Source organism: Aethalodelphis obliquidens, unplaced genomic scaffold, assembly GCF_003676395.1.
Source record: "Aethalodelphis obliquidens isolate GAN/ISIS:26980383/991018 unplaced genomic scaffold, ASM367639v1 scaffold71, whole genome shotgun sequence".
In the NCBI taxonomy this organism is placed as follows: Eukaryota; Metazoa; Chordata; class Mammalia; order Artiodactyla; family Delphinidae; genus Aethalodelphis; species Aethalodelphis obliquidens.
In genome coordinates, this window is record NW_020838015.1 from 2,394,190 (window position 1) to 2,420,439 (window position 26,250).

A 26,250-nucleotide genomic window follows, 5' to 3' on the forward strand; every position below is an offset into this window, starting at 1 on the left:
TTTTCTATATGAGGAAACTTAATTAAATTGCCCAGAATCACAGCTAGAAAATGGTACAGCTGGAATTTGAAACCAGCTATATCTAATGCAAAAGCAGTAGGTCATTTTACAGTTTAAGTTACTTTCCCAGGGTCACCCAGAGAAATACAGAAATACAATTCAGTACCCATTCATGGTAAAAACGTTTAGCAAGATTAGAAGAGAATGGAAGTTCCTTCATCTGATAAGGAGTATGTACAAACAAAACTTACAACAAACACTGTATTTAATGGTAAACTATTAAAAGCTTCCCCCCTGAGATCAGGAACTAGACAGGATGATTGCTATCACTCTTTCTATTCATTATTATTCTGGAGGTCGTAGCCAGTGCAATAAAGCAGGAAAAAGAAAGAAAAAGCATCCAGATTGGAAAGGAAGAAGTGAAACTCTCATTATCCTCAAATGACATGCTCGTGCACATAGAAAATCCAAAAGAACCTACAATCCAACTATTAGAATTAATAAGGGAGTTCATCAAGGTCACTGAATTTAATGTAGGGCTCTGGTGAGGAGTCAATGAGAAGTTTGTATCAGCTACTAAACCCTAACCTATTTAATCCTCACAACCACTTCTCTTTGGCCTGTGACCCTGGTGACACTTCCTTCTTGACATTCCCTTTACCTTGTCTTCCTTGATACAATCTTCCTTTGGGTCTCGTCCTCCTCTTCTGGTGTCTGCTCCTACAACATCGGCCGTGCTCAGAGTTTGATCCACAAGCAGTGCTGTGGCAAGGACAGCTTCATCGTGTTCTCTGTGGGTGGCATCTCCCATGGGCGTCCAACACTCTTATCATTTCTTCCCTGGACTCGCCCGCTGACCTAGTTCTTGGTTCTCCCCCCTCAATTTTTCCCCCCATTTTTTTTTATTGTGGTAAAATACACATAATATAAAACCGACTATCTTAACCATTGTAAGTGTACCATTCAGTGGTGTTAAGTACATTCATGTTTCGAAACCATCACTACCATCCTCCTGCCTCCCTTTGTTTCCATCTGTCACACAGGCCCCAGTGGGAGGGGACCTTCCTCAAATACAAACTTGATCTTGCTGCCTTTTCCCTCTTTAAAATCTTTCAAGACCGGAGACACCTTGGTTAAGGATTTGGGGCCATAAGAGAGGTGATCCCAGGAAGCACAGTGAGGGAATGAGAATCAAGACAGGGAAGGGAGGAAGGCCAATATACGGTACGTTTGTGAGCAGGTTACCGATATGGGCAACTGGCGCTCAATTCTGCTGGTGCCTCTCTGAGATCCTGTGTAGCACACCCCTCAGCACTGCCCCGGTGAGGGGTGAGGAAGCTGGAGTATTTACCCACCAACTCCCATCCAGCTGGTAAACCAGCTTTCTGGGAGAACAAAGAAAGTCCCAATTTGTAGTGTTTGCCAGTGGCCACGATATAAATATTCCCACTGTGGCTGATTGGAAGCTACCAATGTTTTAACACTTGGCTTGCAAATTTTCTGAATATGTAACAGTCAGGCTCTCAGGCTCTCCAGAGCTAGTACCACTGCTCCAGCACACCCCAGCTCTCATTCCGCATTAGTTGAGGGTTGTTTCTGGGAAGCTAAGCACTTAGGATCTGCTCGCCCATATGGTGGCCAGCTGAGCATGCTTCAGCGGCCTGAGAACTCCCTCTGATGGTTTCAGGAAGTCCTCATTGTGTTTGGGAAATCTTTTCAGGTGCCTTCCGGGTCGGGTGGAGGGACACGGGTGGGACACCAACAGAGCTTGCGGTTAGGTCTTCGCAGGGCCCCCCTGCTTGGAATGCCTGCTCCTTCTTAGCACACACCCCCGCCCCCCACCCCCGTAAGCTTCTGCTCGTCCTTCAGTACTCAGCTGTGGTGGCACCACCTCTGTGAAGCTCTCCCTGTGTTGCCACAAACTGTCCTTGCTCTCGTGACAGCCTGAAAGCACGCCCTTGGCTTGTTCATTGCTACCTGCCTTTGTTCCTCACTGTACCGTAAGATGCCAAGGCCAGGGATGTTGTCTATCAGTTTCTGTAACCGCAGTTGTTAGCCCAGGGCCCAGCACAAACTTAGCTACTTAATAAACAGACAACTCGCCCCACCCAACCCTGGCACGTAGTAATGATTGAGTCAAATGAACACTCTCCCCCCTCCCCCTCCACTATTTCTATATCCACTGCTCAATCGATCAGTTGGTCCCTACAGCTTTATTGCTTATTCCCATCCGTTTCCAAAGAGGACTTTAGGCAACAAGCAGGTGCTTCCTTTCCCGTGAAGGTGTGAGTGACCGTATTTTCTGAAGCAATGATCAGGACACATGATCTGACACATGTTACGACACACGGTCTGACAATGGGACAGAACAGTTTAAATCACCACCGTCTCGGAAAATCTGGGCTGCGTGGCGCTGTGTCGAAAAGAGCCAGGAGCCATGGCTTCGTAATGCACGCCCAGAGCAGGCAGGAGTTCTGTTGTGAAGACCTCTGTGCTTTTAAGAGCGGCACGTGAAGATAGCGGAAGAGAGAAGCTGATTTCTGCGGCACTCTAGCTGGAGTGATCATAGGGACCAGGGAAAAATCTGCGGCAGAAACAAGCTCCCATGAAGACCATATGCTGTAGTTCTAATCGATGGCTCTTAGAAGTAATTCCTCGACATTGCATTCATTTTTACTGCCTCCCCTTCAGGGGCAGGAAGAACAGGGTTGTTAGCCCGCGTTTATAGATGAGGGTATTTAGAAACAGAGAGGTTCAATGGCTCAGCCCCAGTCACAGAGTGAATCAGAGACACCGCCAGCCTCGAATCCAGAATTCCGACTTGAGCTTCTGCGCCAAGATCCCTCGGGGCACGTTTCCTCTCTAATTTGCATAAATCATCAACATTTTTTTCCAAGCTTGTGCTGAGAAAGCCCCTTTTCAAAGAGCGGAAACTCCCTTTGCCTTCTGTCGCCTTAGTTTTATTTTATGAACCAAATTCTTTTACTTCAACATGTAGACTTGCTATTTTCCCTTCCGTTGAGTCCTTTTCAAAAGAGGTCGTGACCTTTGCTTATAGATGCAATGGAAACGGGTGAGCCTAAATGAAATAAAACAGACGATCCGGAGGCCATATAAAGTGTCATTTCAACTAATGTTCAAAATCCCATGCAGTTGATTATAAGTCTTAGATCCTGGCAGGTTATCAGGAAGATAAGAATGGATAAATGGTGCTTCCAGTGTTTGGACCCCACTAGGGGTAAGATGAGCCTCCAACCTCGGGAGCAGATTCCTAGGATTAGAAATAAGAAACTGGACATACCAGGGCCGTGCAAGCTTTGAGAAATTTCAATTTGGAAATATGTAGGGAGCCATACCTGAGACTGAAGGTATGCCAACTTGGTCTTTTAATCACCAACATAATGACATAATTACTCACAATCCTTTCACATATTTAAGAAATTCTTAGCTTATGACCTCATCTGTCTGATGGTCCTTAGGTGACTCCAGTGTTGAGGTTTCTGGGCATGAACTGTGCTTCCTGGAATCCCAGGTCAGCGCTTAGTGCCTTGCTGACACTCACGAAATAGTAATAATCCTCTTGAAAGTAAAAACATGCAGTGTGTTTGGAAAAATCTTCTCCTCCATGTCAAGTACGTTAGATTTTCAAAATAATGTATGGCTCATCTGTTTAACCATTAGAAAAAAAAGGAGTTCTGTCTATTTGAAATCTTTGGTAAAATAAAATTCAGCATAGAGGAAAAGCTTTTTGTCTACATGGCACAGTAATTTACGTTATTACTTATCACATTAGTCAGCTATTGCTGCAGTCACGCTGTGTAACAAAAGTTTTAAGCACACCCAAACTCAGCAGCTTAACATGTTTATTTCCTGTTCACGGGGTAGGGGTCAGGGGCTGGGGTTCTGATGATCTCAGTTGAGTTTGGCTGTACTCGGTAGCTTGGGTCCAGGCCTGTTCCACGTCTCCTCATCCTCCTTGGCCCAGCAGCTTCCTGGAGCATCCTCATTTTATGGCAGATCACCAGAGAGCAAAAGGCAGGCCAAACAACACAAGCACCTTTAAAGCCTTTGCTGGCATCATATCTGCTCACATTCCATTGACTAAAGCAAGTCACAGGGTCAAGCCCAAGGTCAGTGGAGCAGGGGAGCACAACAGCCCAAGAGGGAGGGGGAGGGGAGTAAATATTTGCTGAACAATACTCCAGTCTCTCACAATTATCATCCCTAAAAGCCTGTGTTATGGACTGAATTGTGTCCCCCCCAAAATTCATATGTTGCAGCCTGAGCCCCCAATCCCTCAGAATGTGACTGCATTGGGAAATGTGGCCTTTAAAGAGGTGATTAAGTTGAAATGAGGCCATTAAGGGAGCTCTAATCCCAACTGGCTGGTGTCATTATAAGAGAAGGAAATTTAGACACATAGAGGAAAGGCCATGTGAGGACACAGCGAGAAGGTGGCCGTCTGTAAGCCAAGGAGAGAGGCCTCAGGAGAAACCAAACCTGCCGACACCTTGATCTTGGGCTACCAGCCTCTTGAACTGTGAGACAATACATTTCTCTTGTTTAAGCCACCCAGTCTGTGGTATTCTGTTATGGCAACCTGAGCTAATACAGCCTGTAAACCCCTTGTGGGTGACTCAGGGCTGTGTCTTACTCATGGTGTTGTCTTCCCCCACAGTACTTAGCACATTACCATGTATACATATTTATGTATATTTGGTGAATGAATGAAATCTTCTCTCAGTTTCAAAATCAATAATTAACTTATTTTATCAGCCAGACTCATGGTTGCAAGCGTTAGAAACCCATTTAAAGTTTTTTTAAGCAAAAAGGAAATCTTTGGGGTCAGATGACTGGGGTAGCTTCTAAAATGTACAGAGTGGGCTTCCCTGGTGGCGCAGAGGTTGAGAATCTGCCTGCTAATGCAGGGGACACGGGTTCGAGCCCTGGTCTGGGAAGATCCCACGTGCCACGGAGCGACTAGGCCCGTGAGCCACAACTACTGAGCCTGCGCGTCTGGAGCCTGTGCTCCGCAACAAGAGAGGCCACGACAGTGAGAGGCCCGCGCACCGTGATGAGGAGTGGCCCCCACTTGCCACAACCAGAGAAAGCCAACACAGCCAAAAATAAAAATAAATAAATTAAAAAGAAGGCTCAACATTAAAAAAAAAAATCATTAAAAATTTAAAAAAAGAAAAAAAAAAATAAAATGTACAGAGTGATTCTAAGAACCAGGGCCTCACCTGCCAGATCCTCTTTCCATGGTCCCTCACTGAGGCACTTGGCCATGTTTTTGCAGAGAAAATGACTACCAAGAGAACGACAGATTATATTTTCCAAAAGTGATGACAACAATATCTCCCATCCCAGCTGCTCATCTTACGGTGTGACTTTGACATTCCTCCCATTGAGAGGTAGGGTCTGTGTTTTCTGCCTTTGAATATGGATGGGCTTGTGACGACAGTGGAAGTGACACTGTGTGACTTCTAGGCTAGGTCATAAAAGACGATACAGCTTCTGCCTTGTTTGCTGGAACATTGCCTTTGGAGTCCTGAGCTGCCATGGCAGAAGTCCGAGGCTGCCATGCTGTCAGGAAGCCCAAGCTACATGGAGAAGCCACATGAAAGTGTTCTGGCCAAGAGCCCCAGCTGAGGTCCCATCTAACAGCCACCACATGTGAGTGAAGATGACTCCACATGACTCTGGCCCCCAGCCATTGAGTCCTTCCTGTTGAGGCCCCAGATATTGGGGAACAGGAACAAGTCCTCCCCATGGTGCCCTGTCCAAATTCCTGATCCACAGAATCTGTGAGCATGATAAATGGTTCTTTCATGCCACTATGCTTTGACATAATTTGTTCCATAGCGATTGTAAGTGGAATACAGAGCCCAGGATTACACTCTTACAGCTACCACTCTTTAGAAAATTCTGGGAAAGGTCTCCAATTGGCCAGGCTTGGGTCACATGCCTACCTCTTGAGCCAACTGCTCTGTCCAGGAGGAAGTAGAGTAGCTCTAGCCTACTTTATGTGTTCATTCCTGGGGGCGTAGGCAGGGATGTTATTACGGCCACATACCAGACGCCTAGGGCTAGAGTGATTCATCAAGGGTGGTAGGGGTGGTCTCAGCAGAAGGGGTATGAGAATGTGTTCTGGGCAGACTGAAATAATAGCTATATTCTGTCACCTTTACTTTATTTGGTAACCTTTTTTGGGGGGAGAAGGGGGGGTTTAAGATAGTTTCCTTTAAAAGAAGATCGGAGACCACAAGCTGTGTGACTTTGAGCAAGTTACTTTGCCACGCTGAGCCTAATAATTTTTTTTTTTGTACTTCTCTGGCAAGTTGTTAAGAGTGTGTTAGAAACGCTTTTCACTTTAGTCAAAATTTACGTCAGGTCAGTCATCACTTGGAAGCAGGGACTTCAGTGTTCTGCTGAAGGGTCCACATTGCTGTCTGCATTAATTTCCACATGACTTCCGTCTTTCCCTTTTCCACCCCAAAATACACACACACACACCAGTCGCATGTGATGTGCACACACACATATTAAATATGTATTTTTCATATATTCCAAAAATAACCAAACCTTTCTTCTTTCCTGAAAGCCAGTAATATTTTTGCAGCCTAGAAATATCCTTAGGGTCAATATCCTCTATCAGGGATCGGCAAACTTTTTTTGTGACAGGCCAGAGAAGAAAAGTTTCAGGCTTTGCAGGCCAGTTTCTGTTGTGACTACTCATCTCTGCCCTTGCAGCCAAAGCAACCACAGACGATATATAAGCAAATGGGTGTGGCTGGGTTCCAATAAAACTTTATTTATAAAAACAGGTAGTGGGCCAGATTTGGTGCACAGGCTGTACTTTGCACAGAATCTATAGCAGCACTGTCCAATAGAAATATAACGCAAGCCACATATGTATGTAGCTGCGGAGAAAGGCGGTGTCTCCCCAGTATCAATTCCCAGCCTGCAGTAGCATCAGCTCCCCTGTTGTAGGAGAAGGTATCCAGGCAGAGCATCAAAGATATGTGGGTGCTGGAGGAAGGAAGTTGTCAGAGTACAGAGAATTGTCTCACATAGCTGCCCGCGAACTCAGGCAGGTCCAGGGCGTAAGGCATGGGGCATCAATGGTGTCTGCCTTGGGGAGCAAACCTAAGGAAGAAACCTGTGCCTTGGAAGGTAGAACAGTGAAATGGGGGAGGGGGTACTATGCCACTGGAGATATCATGGTGCTGCTGGGTCAGGGTTTTCCTGAAGCCAGATCTAACTCTGGACTTTAAGGGTATGTGAACCAGTACATTCCCCAATCAGTATGTAAGCCAGTTTCCATGGGGATTTCTATGTCTTATCACGGAAAGCAGTTTTTACTACTCTACAGGTTAATTAGCTCAGCAATTCTTCGGATGCTGAATAACCTTACTATGAGAATTGAGATTGGCAGAGGTGCGGAGATTCTGTATAAGCGTTTCTCAGCCCCTCTATATTTGATAGGATATTTCCCTCCTACTCCTGCCCCTCAAACAACAAAACGAACACCACCTTTTTGGTTTTCAACCCTATGTCAGTAGTAAAATAAGACTTAAGAAACACCCTGGGGAGTTTGGTTAGGATCTATTTCTGAATTGCACATGGTCCAGCCTGTTGACTGAAGCAAAGTGTAGACAGAAGCTACACCATCATTAAAGAAGGTGGGGTATATATATATATATATATATATATATATATATGAATATTATTCAGCTATTAAAAAAAAGAAGGAAATCTTGCCATATGTGACAACATGAATGGACCTTGAGGGCATCGTGCTAAGTAAGATAAGGCAGACAGAGAAAGGCAAATACTGTATGATCTCACTTATATGTGGAATCTACGAAACCAAACCAAACCAAACAAAATTCATAGAGAACAGATTGGTGGTTGCCAGAGGCAGGGGATGGGGGTGTGGGTGAAATGGGTGAAGGAGCTCAAAAGGTACAAACTTCCAGCTATAAAATAAGTAAGTCATAGGAATGCAATGTACAGCATGGTGACTATGCTATACATTAATAATAGTTAAGAATAGTGCATTGCAGTATTTGAAAGTTGCTAAGAGAATAGATCTTAAAAGTTTTCACCACACACAAAAAATTGTGTAACTATGTATGGTAATGAATGTTAACTAGACTTACATCGTACTGATCGTTTCGCAATATATACAAATATGGAATCATTCTGTTGTATACCTGAAACGAATATACTGTTATATGTCAATTACATCTCATTTAAAAAAGAAAGACAGAAAGGAACCATCAGTCCCAAAGAGACCAGGGCAGGTATGGTAGGTTGTTGGGTCCCTAAACACCCATTTCAACTCTCCTCTTGCTGACAGTCTTTTAGAGCAAGGCTCTACATTCAATAACGCGCTTTCCCAGACATCTGTGCAGGAGAGGTGGCCGTGTGACTCCAGTCCAGCCAGTGGGACACAGTCAGAAGTCACCTATCATTGCCTCTTCTGCTGCTTTCTCCTTTGGCTGGAGTGAGGGGCTGGGGCTGGAGATGCACGCGTCATTGCCACGTTGCGAGGAGGGGGAGACGGGCAGGCTTCTTCTTGGCCTTCGTGGGCCACCCTTCCAGACCTGGACTCTATTACCCCGACTTCTTACTGCCTGAGATAAATCAGTGCCTTTACCATTAAGCCAACAGCCACAGTTGTTGCGTTTCTCTTATGGGCAGCTGAATGCAGTCCTGTGTGATACAGAATCATATAAGCCTCTTTACTTTTACCAGGATGTTCCTTTACCACTTTCCCAAGGATCGTGGGCACGTGGGAGACCTCAGAGGGCCTAAACTGTGGCCAGGGCAACAGATGCAAACCAGGACAGATGAAAGTAGGTAGAGTAGAGCTAAATGGCCGTGGGAGGACCTCTCCAAGCTCGTTTTTAAAAATCTTCAGGGAATCCAGGGGAGATCATACAGGCTTGGTGGTGAACCCGGAGCCAGTTCGTCCTCCTCATTGGTATAGACTCTTGGTGAGTGAAAGTGCCCAGATTCCAATTCCAATGCATGGAGGGAGAGGGGTCCCCCCCTACCTGCTCCAACAACAAGCAGTGCCTGGGACACCAGCTGGGTGTCCTACAGTTCAACTCAATTCTGACACCATCTACCTGGAGACAGCGTCAGATCCCACAGGTTAAGGGCTCAGTCCCACAAGACTGCCCTCTGCCTCAGATGCCAATTGCAAGTCCAGGTTGTCACCTGTGCCTCTGACCTACTGGCTATAAATCAGAGGTTCCCACGACCTCCTTCTTGGGTTCAATTAATTTGCTAGAGCAGCTCACAGGACTCAGAGAAACATTTTACTCACGAGATCACTGGTTTATTATAAAAGGCTACAACTCAGGAACAACCCGATGGAATTGATGCATAGGGCAAGGTGTGGGGAAAGGGCACAGAGCTTCCATGCCCTCTCTGGGCTCACCACTCCCCCCACGTCTCCACGTGTGCACCAACCTGGAAGCTCTCGAAACCCTGTCTTTTTGGGTGTTTATGGAGGCTTCATTGCACAGGCACGATTGATTAAATCATTGGCCATCAACGACTGATTCAACCTCCCTCCCCTCTTCCCTCCCAGGAGATCAGGGGGTGGGAATGAAAGTTCCAACCTGCTAATCACAGGGTTGGTTCCTCTGGTGACCAGCTCCCATCCTTAATGAGGTGTCCAAAAGTCATCTCATTAACATAACAAAAGACACCTTTTATCACTCTCAGCACTTAAGAAATTCCAAGGGTTTTAGGAGCTCTGTGCCAGAAGGGGACCAGACCAAACCTGTGTTTCTTATTATAAATCACGAGATGACAGTGAATCTCTCTTGGACTCTACCAGCGCAGAATGAGCCATCAGACGCTAAACGACTATCCCAAGCTACACGATGGGGAACATCTCCCATTGCTCTAGGACCTGGGTGCTCACCAAACCCTTGTCCCACATGAAAAAGGCCTTTCGTTTTAGCTCCTGTGCTCTCAGGCACCCCCATCATTCTCTCCACTTCTCTTTACTGCTAGTTTATGGCATTGAAAAAACAACCATCGCGACAAATTGCCTTTTCTTCTTGCCTTTCGAGAAAGAAACCTAAGTGCTAGTATTATTTTCCACTTTTAATCACAGCTTGACAGAGATGGAAAGTTAAGTCGTGTAATTGCTTTTGTGTTTTGTACTTCTTTTCACTATTTTGGAAAAAAGAAATAGTTCAATGGATAAAATGTGGGTTTACACCAGACCCCAAACATCACGAGCATTAATGGCAACCATGTGTTATTCCAGAGAATGTGCACCTACTTTGTGGGAGGAAGAAAAAATACGGCGCTGCTCAGCTAGTGCACAGAGGAAACCAAAGAGTTCCAAAGGCATGTTTGGGGACAGAGAGCTGTTTCAGGTATCTCAAAGTAAAAAAGATATATTTTGTAAAAACTTAAGATGTAGATATTACCATGGGCGTACTTGCAGCAAGATTGCCTTCCCCAAACTATTAATTCATAAAACGTCTGTCTCCTAACTGGAAGGTGGGGGATGCCTGGAGGCACATCTGGCCCATCCCACCGCCTTTTGCCTGGATTGTCCACAAAGCCACTGGGCCAGCATGTGGCCCTCTGTGCAGAGGCCAAGAAGAGAGGCTGCAGACAGGTGGGGCTGCAGCTTGGCCACAAAGTGCTCCCTACCGCCACCAAGAATGGAGCTGGGATGGGGCTCTCCACCCAGCACGAATCTTTCCCCATCTCTCCCGTTGCCAGAAGCCTCAGGTGGGCTGGGCTGGCAGAGGAATGAACTTAGCAGAGACCCACTTGGTTCCAGGAACCATGACTTGATACCGCTGAATCACGATTGCCTGCTGGAAGGGACAGTGCAGCCTTAGTCTTTGTATGTGTGAATTTAGTGTCTGCTCGGGGGCTAGAATCAGAGTTGTGGTTGGAAGCACCCAGCCCCAGATTGTAAAGTGGGTAGGTATTTTTGCTTGGTCACAAAGTCTGGTGTGCAGACACTAATGCTCTTTATTTTCCTTTTTCATTCTTTTTTTTTTTTTTTTTGCAGCCTCTAAATTTTTATTAACATGCGTTTTTAAAAGCAAACATCCATACTAGTGTGTGTGGGGGGTAAGGATGGGAGAGGAGGGCAGGGCAGGGCGAAGGAATTCTGCTTTATTGGTAATAAAATGCCAGAATTTTTTATTTATGTATTTTTAAAAAATTATTTATTTTTGGCTGCGTTGGGTCTTTGTTGCTGCGTGAGGGCTTTCTCTAGTTGTGGCGAGCAGGGGCTACTCTTCGTTGCGGTGCGCGGGCTTCTCACGGCGGTGGCTTTTCTTGTTGCGGAGCACGGGCTGTAGGTGCGCGGGCTCCGTAGTTGTGGCACGTGGGCTCAGTAGTTGTGGCTCGCGGGCTCTAGAGGGCAGGCTCAGTAGTTGTGGCGCACGGGCTTAGTTGCTCCACGGCCTGTGGGATCTTCCCGGACCAGGGATCGAACCCGTTTCCCCTGCCAGTGCAGGCGGATTCTTAACCACTGCGCCACCAGGGAAGCTCAAGCGCCAGCATGAACTAGAATTACCTTCGCTCTTGAGCTCTCGTTTCCACTGATGGTGAATACTGTCAGCGTGCCAATTCAACCCAGCTCAGCACTTCCTGTTTAAAGGTGGTCCCTCTCAGGATAAATGCGGCACTCCCTCATCCTCACATCCTCCTTCCCTTCTCCCAGGGGTAATCAAGGGCTGACCCCTGGTCCCGGCCTGAGGAAGGGGCCCACAGGCCACCATTGGTACTCGCTGACTTCTGCCCAATTGTGTTATTCATCTCCAGCTGCATACGAAACCACTCCAAAACTTACAACGAACACAATATTTATTTTTCCTGTAAAATCTGCAATTTGAGCAGGGCTTCGCAGATATTTGGTGTCAGCTGGGGTAGCTTGAAGGCTGGGGGTCGGAATCTCTCCGAGGCCCCCTCAGACGGTGGCTGCCATCTGGGACCTCATCTGGGGCTGGCAGATGGAACGCCTACACGTGGCCTCTGCCTGTGGTCTGGGTTTCCTCACAACATGGCAGCTGGGTTTTAAGGGTAAATGAAGAGAGAGGGGAGGGGTGTGCCAATTTGCCTTTCATGACCTAGTCCTTAAAAATCGTGTGGTATCACTTCGTCACATTCCGTTTGTCAAGGTGGTCACAAGAGCCCGCTGAACTTCAAGAGGTGGAGAGGAAGACTCCACCTCTTGAGGGGGGAAATGGCACATACTAGAAGAGCATGTGAATTCATAAATGTTGTAGAGGCCACTCTCCAACTACGGTCTGCTACACCCTCTCTTCTCCGTGCATTGGCCGTTGATCTTTTTAGAGCTGCCACCATCTCTGGTTCATTAAGTCCACTCTAGTTCCCTCACCGCTACCCAGAGGCCTCTTGGTGTTCCAGCCTCACGACCACGTCTGTGCCCATCTTGGGGATGGAAACATTTATACAGCTCTATTTCCTCATGCTTGAGAACGCTGTTGGCCTCCAGGCCTCCTGGGCTGTAGCTGCCCTGCGGCTCCGGCACCACGTTGGATGTGAGGCTTCTCCGTGTAGCTTGCAACCATCCCTGGTCTCCTCTGCTTGAGCCCCAGCCTTCTGGTGCCCATTGCAGCCGGCAGGGAAGAGGCAGCTACTCTTCTGAGGGCAGACTCCACATTAAGGGCATTTTTTGTATCCACCGTTTCATTTTACCCCTTATTGGCCAGAACTTTGTCACATGGCCACATCTAACTGGGAAATGTAGACCTTATTCTGTCAAACCGTGGGTTCAGTGAAAAACTGGAAGTTTTTTTCTCAAGGGAGAAAAGAATGGGTTTTTCAGGAGAACTCCTATCTTGACAACAGAGGCAGCATTTAACCTGAGAGCTTCAGGGTGAGTCAGAGTCAGCAATGATAGAACCAGGGGAAGAGTATTTTAGGCAGAGGGAACAGCAAAAACAGAGGCTCAGAGGCAGGAAAGAGCATGGCCTATTCGAGGTACAGGAGTGTAATTAGTGAAGGGTGTGACCTGTGGAAGTGAGGGCAGGTAGACAGGAGGAGAGAGATGAGATGAAAGGAAAGGCAGGTAACTACCAGACCATGCGGGGCTATGTTGGCTAGGATTAGTAGTTTGGATTTTATTCTAGAACACGTTTCCGAACGGACTCTTTGATGTCTACAGTTCCCACAATTAGCAATTTTTTTTGGGTGCAAAAGTCCATTCAACACAAATATTTATTGAGCGCCTACTCATGACAGGAAAACAGAAGGCATGTGGCAAGGTAGGAATAGCTTGATATTTGGAGTATTAGCATTTGGAAGGTACCCAGTTTGGTCAGTGTATTAGCTGAGTATCCCTGGGCAAATTACCTAACTTCTCTGAGTCTCAGATTCCTTGCTAGGCAACGTTGTGAGTTTTTAACAATATAACGCGTGTAAAGGTTCATGGTGAACTCTAAGGAGCCTCGTGTACACTATGGTTAGTGAGATATTGTTACAATATTGGTGTAAGTTCATCACACTCTTTCTGGAGTACCAAAGGGCCAATCTGAGGGTAGGTGGCGGAGGGGAGAGGATGGATATAGACAAGGACCCAGCAGGGAGAGGGCTGAAGGGAGGGCCCCTGGCATGGTCACCAAGCACTGGGCCCTGAGGTGTGCAGTTAAGGAGGGACAGCAGGGGATACCAATGAGTCACTCTGGCAAAACTGATGCCCATCTCCGCATCCCCTCAGCCCGCCTCTGAGTTCACCTGCAGCTACGCTGAGCTCTTTCTAGAAAGCCTGCAGGGCTTGTCTCTCTTTTCTTCTTAGCCTATGGACTTTCTTTGGCATCAGGGATCTCGCTGGAAGCATGCAACCTGGAAATGCCATGGAGTTAGCATCCTGGGGAAATTCTCAACCCTGCTACCCCAAGTTGGGTGTTTGGAACGGGGGACGTGTTCTGATGTGTGCCCCACGTGGCCTCTCAGGGGCTCCCAGGTGGGGTGGAGCAGCTGCCCTCAGTGGTAACTTGCTCATCAACACCCCCTGAATACGCTCTCCTCTTTATCTCACCTCCCCACTCCCTCACCGTGCTTCCCGGGGTCACCTTCCCAATAAGCGACCTGCACCCAAATTCTCATCTCAGGCTCTGCTTTGGGGGGAACCTCGGCCAGCTCTCCATTCCCGACCCCCTTCCCCGATACGTAAGGCGAAAGGGCACAATTATAGGTGGCCACGTGACCCACTGCCAGGTATTGGCTCATAAGCCAAAGTCTTTTGGAAACTTTCTTGGAAAGCTTTCACTTCTTCATAAAAGGAACAGATATTTTTGGTGCTGGAATACCTCCCCCACCTTCCTGCCTTGACCATGAACACGCTTTTAGAGCTGCCGCAGCTGTCTTGAGGCCAGAAGGGAAGGCCAAGAGGATAACAGAAACGCTGGTGTCCCTTATGTATTAAGTCACCGGGCTCACATCTATAGACAGCTAATTCTAGACTTCTTCTTTTGTAAGGAGTATAACCCCCGGGTTTGTTGAGGACGCCGTTCACGGAGTGCTTGGTTACTTGCACCCTAATGCAGACCTAACTGATAGCAGTTGCTCAGGGTGCCAAGGTCAGTGGTGGCTGCAACCTAGATTTTCAAGTCGTGGAGCCAGTGAGTCAAGTTGCTCTGCAGCAGGCTGGCAAATGTTGGAGCAGCACAGCCGCCCCTGCCCTGCCAACTCCCACTCCTGTTCTTGCCTCTCTCCAAATCCCATGGCTTCTCCCAAGCGGGATGGACAAGGCTCCTCTTCGGAATTCTCAGGCTTAAAGGTTGAGGAATGCAGGTGGCCTCGGAGACCACAGGCAAGTCTCTGACCTGCGTCACTCACCTTCCAGCCTCTGTTTCCTTCTTTCTTACTTCAGATTGACAGAGAGAGCAAGGTCTGAAGCGAAAGGATAAGAATCTATCCAATTAGGGGGACAATTCCCTGATTCCCCTGTCATTTACATTTCTTCTTTACTTTCTGTCTCGTTTTGTCTTAGAGAGCAAGCCCGTGAAAACTAGGCTTGTGATTTCTTTGGACTGAATCGCGTACAGTTGTTCACTGGTACTAACTGAGAGCCTGGATTGCTCCGGGCTAGGGGAAAATACCAAGGAGATGGAAGGCCTGTCCTGTCCTAAAACGGGGCACAGTCTGGTTGGAGGCAGTGGAACCTCCCAAGAGGGCCTATAGTTCAGGAGGCATGATCGCATAGGGGTCCACGAACATATGTTCTGGAATGGATGACCTGCATCGAGCAAGGTACTTAACGTGTGTGTGCCTCGGTTTCTTCCTCCATAAAGTGGAGAGAATCATTGTACCTAATCCTTGGTGCCATTGGTGCAAATTAAGTGAATTAGCCGTGATGATGATGAAAGTTATGTGTTCATTCGCAGTGCCCAAGGCAGTGCTTTGCACATTCGAAGCTCCAGGAACAGTTTCCTTTACCCAACACCTATTTATGAGTATTCAGTACATACCAGGTGCCGTGTTAGGTGCTGGAGGTACAGTGGCAAATTAGACAGATAAGGCACCTGTCCTCATGGTCTGCCAGGGACAAGGACATGAAAGTCATTACACCTGTGACAAATAAGGACTCCAGTCAGAGGGCCTGGCCCAGGTTCAGGCCTTGGGGTGTGAAGGGGGTGGACTGCTGAAGCCCAGACGGAGCGCACCTAAGTGGAGGCTGGAACGGGGTCCAGATCCTGTGCACCTGGAGGGTTAAGTGTAGGCAGACAGTCAAGGTCACATATCAGTGACTGGGTTCAAACTGGTGGAGAATTCTGGCACGGGGACACAGGGCAAGGTGTGTGAGAACCACACCCCGGGCCTCCTTCTGACCTCCTCTGCCTTGCCCCCTGCCCATCGGCAGTGTGGACGGATCCGGGGCCCCCGCGGGAGCCAGGCGACGATCTCCTGCAGGCAACAGTTCTGATCCAGCCGTGTAGGAAGATTAGCAATGGAAGATTAATTTCTCCTTGTCATTTCCCCAGGGGCCTTAAGCAATCTCGGGGGCAATTTTCCTCGCCTAGAACACCGCCCTCGGGAAGCTGGCTGGGATGGGCTGCGTGCGGTGTGGCGCCGGGTGAAGGACAGCCCTCGAGTCCCAGCTTCGGAGCTGGGTGGCGAGCCAGAGAGAAGTGTGCCCGCTGAGCAGTCATCGCCGTCCTGTAATGGACGCTGAACAAAAGAAAGGGAAAGCACGAGCATCGCTTTGCTGTGCGGGCTCTCCATTTGGCTAAGGAGTGTGAAGGACGCTGGAAACGGAGCTCTCGGACTTTCGGTGCTGACAGCCGCAGGGAGCCGGCAGTCTTTGTCTCCAAAGAGATTTCTTTTCACAGTCGCGGCTTTGCCTGGAGGGCGGGGCGCTGAATCCAAGGCCACAGTTTCTCCTTCCTGCTAAAGAGAAGGAAGAGGGCAGGGCTGTCTTGTGCTCTCCCACGGGGGAGTCTGAGGTCAGATCTTAGGAAGGACTTCCAGGTCAGAAGGGTAGTCTTCACCCTGGATTTCCATTAGAGGCTTTTCAGTGAGACCCAGAAAACTGTTGTTTGGCATGACTTGGGAGATGCTTAGGCTGGAGGGTCTAGGAATTGTCTGAAGGTTGGGACAGGGTGCGTCCCACAGACGATCGTGTTTCCCGGCCACCAAGTGGCTGTGCCCTTCAGCCACTCAGCTGCACCCCATGCTGGGCCATGGATGCCCCCGCCATTGAACCTTTATTGAGCACTGATGGTGCTTAAAATAGGGCTCCACCAGTGTGACGTTGGATGTGGTATTAACCTCTCAGACTCCATCGCTTCATCCCTAAAATGGGCTCGATAACGTCTTCCTCGCAGGCAGATGGACAGCAGTGAGCTAACGTATGTGAAGCAGCCAGCATACATGGCCATTGCTTCGGACAGGGTGCCTTCAGCTGCGACGAACGGAAGACCCAGCTAAGAGTGGCTTCACAAAATGGGACTGCGTCTCACAAGAGAACTCCTGAGGCAGGTTCACTTTGGGGGGTGGGCTGGGGGCGGGGGTAGCATCTCTCTGCTCCACTACCCTCGGCTTGTTGGAGGTGACGATCCTCATGCTGTAAAGATGACTAAAGCAATTCCAGACATCACAGGTTCAGTGTAAAGAAACTGACACCTCCTTTTCTGTGGGTAGTGCATTGTCTAGGACTAGTGTCATTGTCTAGGACTGGGTCACAAGGCTGTGCTCCACCAATCTTTGGTAAAGAATATGAGGTCATCATGGTTGGCTTGGATCAAGCATAACTCACCCCCTAAGAATGCGAGGGGGTCCCCTTCCCTGATCACACTGCAGGATGAACACCAGAACAAAATTTGGGCTTGGCCATCGAGGAGGATGCAGTGACCTTGAGGGCATAGAAGGAGAGAACGGACCCCTGGATAAGCAACCTGTAGTTTTGGCCACAATTACCTGCCTACCTATTTGCCTTTTTATTCTTTTTTCTTTTTTTTTGCCTTACCAGGCAGCATGCAGGATGTTAGTTCCCCGACCAGGGATCGAACCTGTGTCCCCTGTAGTGGAAGTGTGGAGTCTTAACCGCTGGACCTCCAGGGAAGTCCCTACCTTTATATGCTTGACTGTATGTCATATTTCCTTGAATAGAGAGAGTATAACCCCTTGCTGGCAGGAACCTCTTGGTTTTTCTATTCCCCAGCCCCAGGCACATAGTAGGTACTTCATAAGCATTTGTTATTGATGATGATGACGTGTATCAATGATTTCAAACATCATGAAGCAGTAGAGTTTGTACATATTTCTTTTTTTGAGAGCGGGAAGGGACTTTAGGAAACAAAATATACTTTTTGAAGCAGTACCTCAAGCATTATTCTGAAATTCATTATGAGATCAAGGAGGAGATACTACAGAGAAATAAAAGTATGTTGTTGTCTGGTGAGAGGAAGTCAGGAGAAAAAAATAACCAACATACATCTAAGGAAATATATATATATACACATACAGACTTTTTTTTTGTCCAGCTTTCACTTCCTGCTTTACCAAAGTAATCTACACTGAGAATTCCGCCCCCCTTCCCCCCACCCCGCCCCATAGTAAAGTGTTTTTTTACAGTTTGGTTAACCAAACAAATCAATAGTGGCACCCAGTGGCTAGAAGGGTTAATCAGGGAACAACAGTTTCTTTTTGCATCTCAGTTTTATCAACCAGAGCTGCATTTAAAAATTAAACCACTGAGTCAAACATTGAAGGAAATGTCTCTTTGGGCTTTGACTCTGGTAGCATTTTTTTCCCACGCTTCCTTTCCTCTTAGCAGCCAAGATCTTGTGGGCTCATCCTCCACCTTGGAGCCCAGAATTTGGTGGGGGGAGGGGTCTTAGAAAAACCTCTGTTGGCTGGCACGGCTATGGGGATTGTTAAAAGCCTGTTTATTCTATGTCCTCTCTAGAACCAAGCGTGTGTAATTATGTGCATTGCTGGAGTTCCAGGTCTTTCCTCCAGAGGACATTCCCCCCTAAAGTTGCTGACGTCTGGTCCTTACCGGATTTCAGAAGGCAAGCGATCCAGAGGAAACCAAGACCTCTGCCAGTTAACAGGATAACCAATTAACCAAACCAGTGAGAGGGAACACGGGAATGCCCGTATCTAGCCTTGGAGTTCCATCTTCATTCTTCTAGCAGTTAGCAGGGAGAACATGTGACATAGGCCAGACTGGTAATTCCTTACTCACTAGGCTTTGCAAGGTTCTAAGTCCTATTTATTGAGCTGCATGGACTGTGCCGCTGCCTCAGAAGGGAAGGTAGGCCCAAGTTACACGCTGACATAGGAACGAATTATTTTGTGTTCCAAACAAGCTGCAAGATCCCCATGGCAGAGGCCATTCGTTGTCCCTAAATAGCTCTTCCCCGCCTCCCCCCCCCCCGCTATTTATAAGTAATAAAGTAATAGAATTTTAGCTGGGCACATAGCTTCCTGGAGAAAAAAAAAATTTTTCCCCAGCTTCCTTTGCAGCTAAGTGTGGCCATGTGACTAAGTTCTGGTCAGTGGAATGTAAGTGGAAGTCTTGCATGCAACTTCTGGGAAGTGGGAAGTATCCTTAAAAGGAGGGGTCTTTCTCTGTTCCTTCTAACATTTGCTTAGAATCTAGTCCTGATGGCTGGAGCTCAGGCAGCCATCTGGGACTGTGAGGTGGCATAGAATGGTGAAGTGTACCAAGATAGCAGAAACACAGGTCCCCGAGTGTCATATCAGTTCTGGGCACATTATGGACACGCTTTTCCCCCTAGCATTTTCCTACTCAAAATGTGGTCGTGGACCAGCAGAATCAGGATCATGGGAACTTGTTAGAAATGCAAATTCTCAGGCCCTATCCCAGACCTACTGAAACAGAAACTCTGGGGGTGGGGCCCAGCCATCTGTGTTTTAACAGGTCCATGGGGATTCTGATGCACTTTATAATTTAAAAACTGTCGTAGACTATTAAAGCATTTTCCTGTTTTTTTCCTATTAAGGTATTTTCATTGATTTTTCCCCAAATTATTAAGAAAAAGTATTTAGAACTAGGATACCCTAATACTCCTTCTGTCTTCTATCTATTTTCCCCCACCTAATTTAAGAGGAGATATTATCAACATCAATAAAATTGTGAAAATACATGAATTATGTATGGGTGAGGGCAGGACTCCTTAAAGCATAAAATTTAGACCAAGCAAGAGCAAGACTGGTCTCACAAACTAAAAATGTGCAAGGATAAGCAAGTTGAGTTCATGGAGGACAGTGTGATAGCTAATTGCAGGTGTCAACTTGACTGGGCCACGGGAGCCCAGATATTCGGTCAAACAGTATTCTGGGTGTGTCTTTGAGAGTGTTTTTATTTATTTATTTATTTATGGCTGCGTTGGGTCTTAGTTGTGGCACACAGGGTCTTTCGTCGTGGCATACGGGCTCTTCCTTGTGGTGCACGGGCTTCTCTCTAGTTGTGGCCTATGGCCTCCAGAGTGCGTGGGCTCTGTAGTTGTGGCACATGGGTTTAGTTGCCTTGTGGCATGTGGGATCATAGTTCCCCGACCAGGAGTCAAACCTGCGTCCCCTGCATTGGAAGGCAGATTCTTAACCACTGAACCACCAGGGAAGTCTCTGAGAGTGTTTTTGGATGAAATTAACATTTGAATTGGTGGACTGAGTGAAGCAGATTGCCCTCTTTAATGTGGGTGGGCCTTACCCAATCAGTTGAAGGCCTGAAGAGAACGAAAAGGCTGACCCTCCTGGGGGTAAGGGGGAACTCCTCCTGTCTGGCTGCCTTCTGGCTGGGACATCTGTTTCTTCCTGCTTTTGAACTCAACTGAAACATTGGCTGTCCCTGGGTTTTGAACCTGAAGACGTTCAGACTGGAACTATACCATTGGCTCTCCTGGGTCTCCAGCTTGCTGACTAAAGATCTTGGGACTTGTCAGTCTCCATAATCATGTGAGCCAATTCCTTAAAATAAATCTCTGTCTCTCTACACACACACACATACACACACACACACACACACTATTGGTTCTGTTTCTCAGGAGAACCCTAATACAGACAGGGAGGCAGTGTGACAGAAAGCAAAGACCCAGAGAGCCCCGTATTCAAATTCTGGTTCCATTACTAGCTAGGTGTGAAGTTCTTAACCTTCTGAATCTCACTTTCTTCATTTGTAAAGTGGGGCTCATCATACTTTCTTTTCCAAGATTTTTGACAAGACTAAAGGAGATAATGTTTGTAGAACACCTGACACAGTGCCTGGCACATAGTTGAATGCTCAGTAACTGACAACAGTGACAAAGATAATGATTGTTATTATGGTAACGATGATGAGTCTAGATCCCTAGTGGATGAATACGAGAAGGGGAAGACACACCCTGAAACTTTTAAGATAATGTTTCTTGGCTGGGATTTTTCTCAAAAGCCATGAGTAGGAGAGCCATGTCTGACCTTCTGTCCTTGTCATTATTATGCATCATTATCCACATATAGAGGTGATGGGAGGTGTGGAAGCCAGTCTCCAAGGTGGGCCCAATGAGCCACGCCTAGTATTCCTGTCCTTGTGCAATCCCCTCCTACACTGAATCAGGGTAGGTCCACTCTGAATCTACTGTGACCTATACACTCCTGCAGGTGTGCTGGCATGTGACTTTTGAGGTTGGTTATAAAAGATATTGCAACTTTCTTTCTTTAAAGAATTCTTTTATATTGAGATATAATTGACATATAACATTGTATAAGTTTAAGGTGTACCACATGTTGGTTTTATACATTTATATATTGTAATATGATTGCCATCACAGCATTAGCTAACACTTCTGTAACATCCCATAATTATCATTTCTTTTTTTTAATGGAACAATTAAGATCTAGTCTCTTAGCAACTTTGAAATTTATAATACAGTATTGTTGTCTATAATCACTAAGCTGGGCATTGCAGCTTTTGCCTTGCTCTCTCTTTTTTTTTTTGCGGTACGCGGGCCTCTCACTGCTGTGGCCTCTCCCGTTGCGGAGCACAGGCTCCGGACGCGCAGGCTCAGCGGCCATGGCTCACGGGCCCAGCCGCTCCGCGGCATGTGGGATCTTCCCGGACCGGGGCACGAACCCGTATCCCCTGCATCGGCAGGTGGACTCTCAACCACTGCGCCACCAGGGAAGCCCTGCCTTGCTCTCTTGTGTAGCTTGCTCTGGGGGACGCTAGCCACCATGTTGTAAGGACATTCAAGAAGCATTGTGGAGAGATCCACATGGTGAGAAACCAACTAGCCAGCACCACCTTGCCAGCCATGTGAGTGTGCTGTCATGGAAGTGTATCTTCCAGGCCCTGACTTCATGGCTTTTAACCGAAGCCCCAGACATCATGGAGCAGAGACAAGCTTTCCCCACTGTGACTTTTCTGAATTCCTGACCCACAGGAATTAAGAGATGTAATAAATTGTCAGAATTTGTCTTCACATGGCATTCTCCCCGTGTCTTCACACACATTCGCCTTTCTCTGTGTGTCTGTGTCCAAATTTCCCTCTTCTTATAAGGACACCAGTCCTATAGGGTTAGGGCCCCACCCTTATGACCTCTTTAACCTTGATTATCTCCCTAAAGTCCCTATCTCTAAAAACAGTCGCACTGGGGGTTAGGGTTTCAACCTACGAATTTGTGGGGGGGAGACACAATTCAATCCATAACAAAGTACTTCAGTATAGATAGCTTGTTTTAAATCTATACTGTAGAAGAGGTGGGTTTCCATTTGAAATACACTAATGAAGGATGCACACCTCTGGGATGGTTAGTTAACATTCGAAAAACCTGAATCGGAAATCCACAGTCCAAAGACACTACTACACATCAGCTATCTAAATCTGTACCAGAGGGTTCACTGATTAGCATTCTTAAATGTTAGAAAAAAGTTTATATTGACAAAATAAGTGGTTTTCAAGACATGGGGCTTGGCTACGCTACTATAAATAAAGTAGATAACCAATAAGGACCTACTAGTTTACTCCTGTGGCCTGCCACCTAACAGAGGACATTGTGCCTGTTCTAACCGGAGGGTTAGTTGAATCCTGCCACTTAAATATTGTCACTTCTATATCCAGCGTAGCTTTTAGCCAGATTGCGTAACTGGTTTTTGTGCCTGCTTGTAATAAACGTTTTTATGTGTGATTTCTGTTGACAGAACACCTGGTAACAAGGTTGTGCGAGATGGGACCAATAGCCTTTGATCCGCACTAGACTGCAGTTCTTGACTTGCGGTTCAAGGATAGAATTCACAGGGTTTGTGAATTCGATGGGGGAAAAACGGCATCTCCATTTTCACTAGCCTCTAACTACAACTTAGCGTTTCCTTCAATTACTTACATAGGCAACAAGTCTCAGTAGTATTAGCAGATATCTTAAAATATCACATATGCTCATCAACACTGTGAAATGATGGTAGTCATTAGATCTGCCACGGATCTTGTTACTTAACGATTTACTAAAGTAGCCCATACGTACGTATCTATAACACAAATTTGTTTGAATAATTTGATAAAGATTTCAACCTCCTCGGTTTCCTTTGTAATCCGATGTATTTATTTATGGTTAAGGACCTCTGTTCTGGAGGCTTGTGACGTTCACCAGATAGTCCCCATATAGCATATACACTCAAGGCCAGGCTTGTCATTAAGACAGCAGTGATGGGAAACTCATGTTTCCAATTGTCTCTTGATAATTTCAATTTGGGGGCTGACTTCGGCTCAGATCTGATTAGATTATGGCTGTTTCTGCCACATGACGTGGCTGACAAAGAGCTCATAGTAGAAGAAACATCTGCTCGGCCTCCATCTTGTTCAAGCGTGCTTGTATTATTAGTATTATTTTTAACACATGGTTTCTTCGCAGGAATCTTTTTAAGCCCTATGGCTCATTTGGGAGTTAAGCTAAAACTAGGTCATGTGATCAGTAAATCCACATCACTAGGCACCTGTAAGCCGCAGTGCGTCACAATATGCTGACAGTGGAGGACGGAGTGGGCCTCCTGCCCTTCTCCTGAAGCCGCGTGCGTGCCACCCGTGACTGCGGTTCACAGTCCTACCGGCCAGGTAAGGGCATCCGTAAGTGGCGATCTGCACAGTAAACATAGAGACTAGTCACATTGATTTTAATCTAGAAATAAAAAGAAATTAATCTCCACTGATATTTACATTATGACTTTATGTAGATTTTTTTATCCTAAAAACATAAGGGAGAAATGAAAGCCGTTGGTGCACCCCAGTGGAGTGTCAAAGACCACGACTCTGCAGCATTAAGCCTTTGGTATTAGCATTTTGGGGGCGGTCATATGACACAAGAAATTCATGTGGCATTTACCAAAGCCCCTAAGTCATAGTTATCCATACATTCGTTTTGTTCATTGACCCATTCATTCAACAAGTATTTATTAAGCACGATTCCATGCCAGACTCTGCTAGGTGCTCAGATTCAAAGATGAAATCATCTATATTTTCCACCCTCCCTTGGCCACAGTGCCAGGAGAGATGGGCAGTGACCAGTCCTGGGATCCTGGGAGAAAGGTACCTAAGTAAGTGGGTAGGGGGCACAGGGACCAGGTAGGAGTGCTGCTGGCCTGTCTGGACTCAGTCTGGAAGGGACCCCTGGTCTGGAGAGAGGAGATGTGGGGTGGGGAAGCTGGAGAGGGTCTGCCAGACTCCCAGAAAGAGCTTACAGTGGGTGTCGGGCAGTTGTTCATCGTGGCGGGTGGGCGCATCATGACAGGCAGCGGGGCGGGACCAAAGCCTGGTCCACAGGGTCTTGTCTCCTTTGGAGGACTCTTGGTTGTATCATGGAGCAATGGGATGGATTGTTCTGGTGCCTTTTTTTTAGGCCATAGGCAGAGGACTTGTTATTTATTTCAACCTGTTGAGATATCTTCCTATCCTGATTAGTCCTACATTTTATGCCACGAAAGTTGCAGAATGGGACTGCATTACCTAATGTGAATCACTAAAGGTGGCCAGTTCCACCGAAGGGAAATGTGTTAGGTTGTGACCGACCTAGGTTCTTGGACTCTTTAAATCAATAGAAATTGTTAAGAGGCCATAGGAGGAATTCAGGCGAGGCTTTAATGGGACTCGTGCTGCAGCACGAGGGAGCGAAAACAAGTAACAGGTGTCCTTGCTGGCTCCCTGATTGGGGGGATGAGCTGGTTCCTTACATGGGGTGGGGGTAGGGGCGCGTCCAGGGGTCGGGCCAGAGGGATGGCCTGGGAGGTCTGCCCACCCCCTTGGCGGTGCTGTGCTCAGGGATCATGCACAGTCCCCTGCTTTTGCTCCTGACACCTCAGAAGTGGCACTTGGGTTTTTGCTCTTTTTGTATCTTGTTGTTCCTAATTTGCCCCAACTGGGCATGCGTGCAGTTACTTTTAGCCCCTTATAGTTTTTTTTTTGTATTCTGTTGCTCGAAGGTCCAGGTGCCAGCACTGCAGCAAAGGGTCCTAGTTCCCAGCCTGTCTCAAGGTGACAGACACTTACCTGTGCTGCAGCTCTGGGGTGGGGCTGGGGTGAGAACACAAACCACTCGCTCTCCGTTTTGGTGTCATTTTGACTTTAAATAAACCGCTGAGAGAAAGACTACACAGTGAAAAAAATCCCTGGCCATAAACATATCATGCTATGCTCCGAGGTAATGGCAAAATACTTCCCTATAAAAAATGAAAAAGGAATCTGTGTCATCTAATTATACCCCAGCAAGCAAGTTCTTGTTCAATAAAACAATGAACATTGCCAATCACCAGTTTCCCTTCTACACATGAGAGCACCTGGATCCAGACATTTGGAATTTCACATCGGGGAGACTCTGAGATCGTCTGATGATGGAGAGTTTGAACTTTGATGATTCTTCTTCCTTTTTAGTATGATAAAATTGGCCTAGATATTTCTGCCTTCCCAAATATGCATGGGGATGTGGCTGTCGGTGGAGGGAGGCAGAGGCGGGAGCCAGGACCTTTCATCTTTGTATGGAAAATTGGAATTCAGCTCAGGCTGTAGTCACTGAGCTTTATTACCACCTTTCTGGCTGCCTCTGCTTTAAGAAGGTTGCTGCAACCCAAACTCTTTCTCAATTTACTAGATTTGCACTGTGTCCGGACACCTCAAGTCCCTCTTCCTGGCTTATCAAGAGGCTTCTGAGCAGCTCCTATCTAGGCTGGTCGCTTCTTATGCTTGGGGCTCAGCCATCACCCTGGGGTTGCCTCCTTCATCATGGAAATTCCCTCTGCCTCTATCTTGGGTGGCATCCCCAGTTCCCTGGATTCCACGTGTTCCCCTTTCTTGATGTTTTCCAGCATTTTGGTGGACCATCTCCTCCAGTTGCTTTCTGAGAAAGGAAGCACAGGCAGCAACTTTATGAGACCTTGCATGTCAGAGAAGTTTTCTTTCTATGCTCACACTTAACTGATCATTTGGCTGGATATAGAATTCTAAATTGGATTACTTTCCCTTAGAATTTTGAAAGGCATTTTTCTATTTTCTCCCAGATTCCAGACTTGCTATTAAGAAGTCCAAAGCCAGGAATGTTCTCAATCCTTTGTATATAGTATATATCTTCTCTTTCGAAGCTTTAAGGGTCTTTGTCTCCAATGTTCTAAAAATTCGTGATGATATGTATTTATGTGAGTCTGTTTTCATCCATTGTGTTAGATACTTCTGTGGTCCTTTCCATCTGTAAGATTGTGTCCCTTAGGGATGGGAAATTTTCTTGAATTATTTCTTTGAT

At 46.8% G+C, this 26,250-nt stretch overlaps 1 long non-coding RNA gene across 5 annotated transcripts in view; it reads left to right on the top strand.

Annotated features, from left to right (window-relative positions):
- The window catches only part of LOC113611954 (uncharacterized), a 28,755-nt gene extending 7,182 nt beyond the window's left edge, over nt 1-21,573 (top strand). The window contains exons 3-6 of one of the 5 annotated variants that reach the window (XR_003429661.1): nt 5,300-5,414; nt 8,930-9,005; nt 10,298-10,409; nt 21,534-21,573. This is a non-coding gene — a long non-coding RNA (uncharacterized LOC113611954). Of the gene's footprint in view, nt 1-5,299; nt 5,415-5,490; nt 5,931-8,929; nt 9,006-10,297; nt 10,783-21,533 lie in introns of those variants that run through there. The other 4 variants (XR_003429659.1, XR_003429663.1, XR_003429662.1 and 1 more) reach the window with 4 other exon arrangements.
- The last annotated feature ends 4,677 nt before the right edge of the window (nt 21,574-26,250 follow it).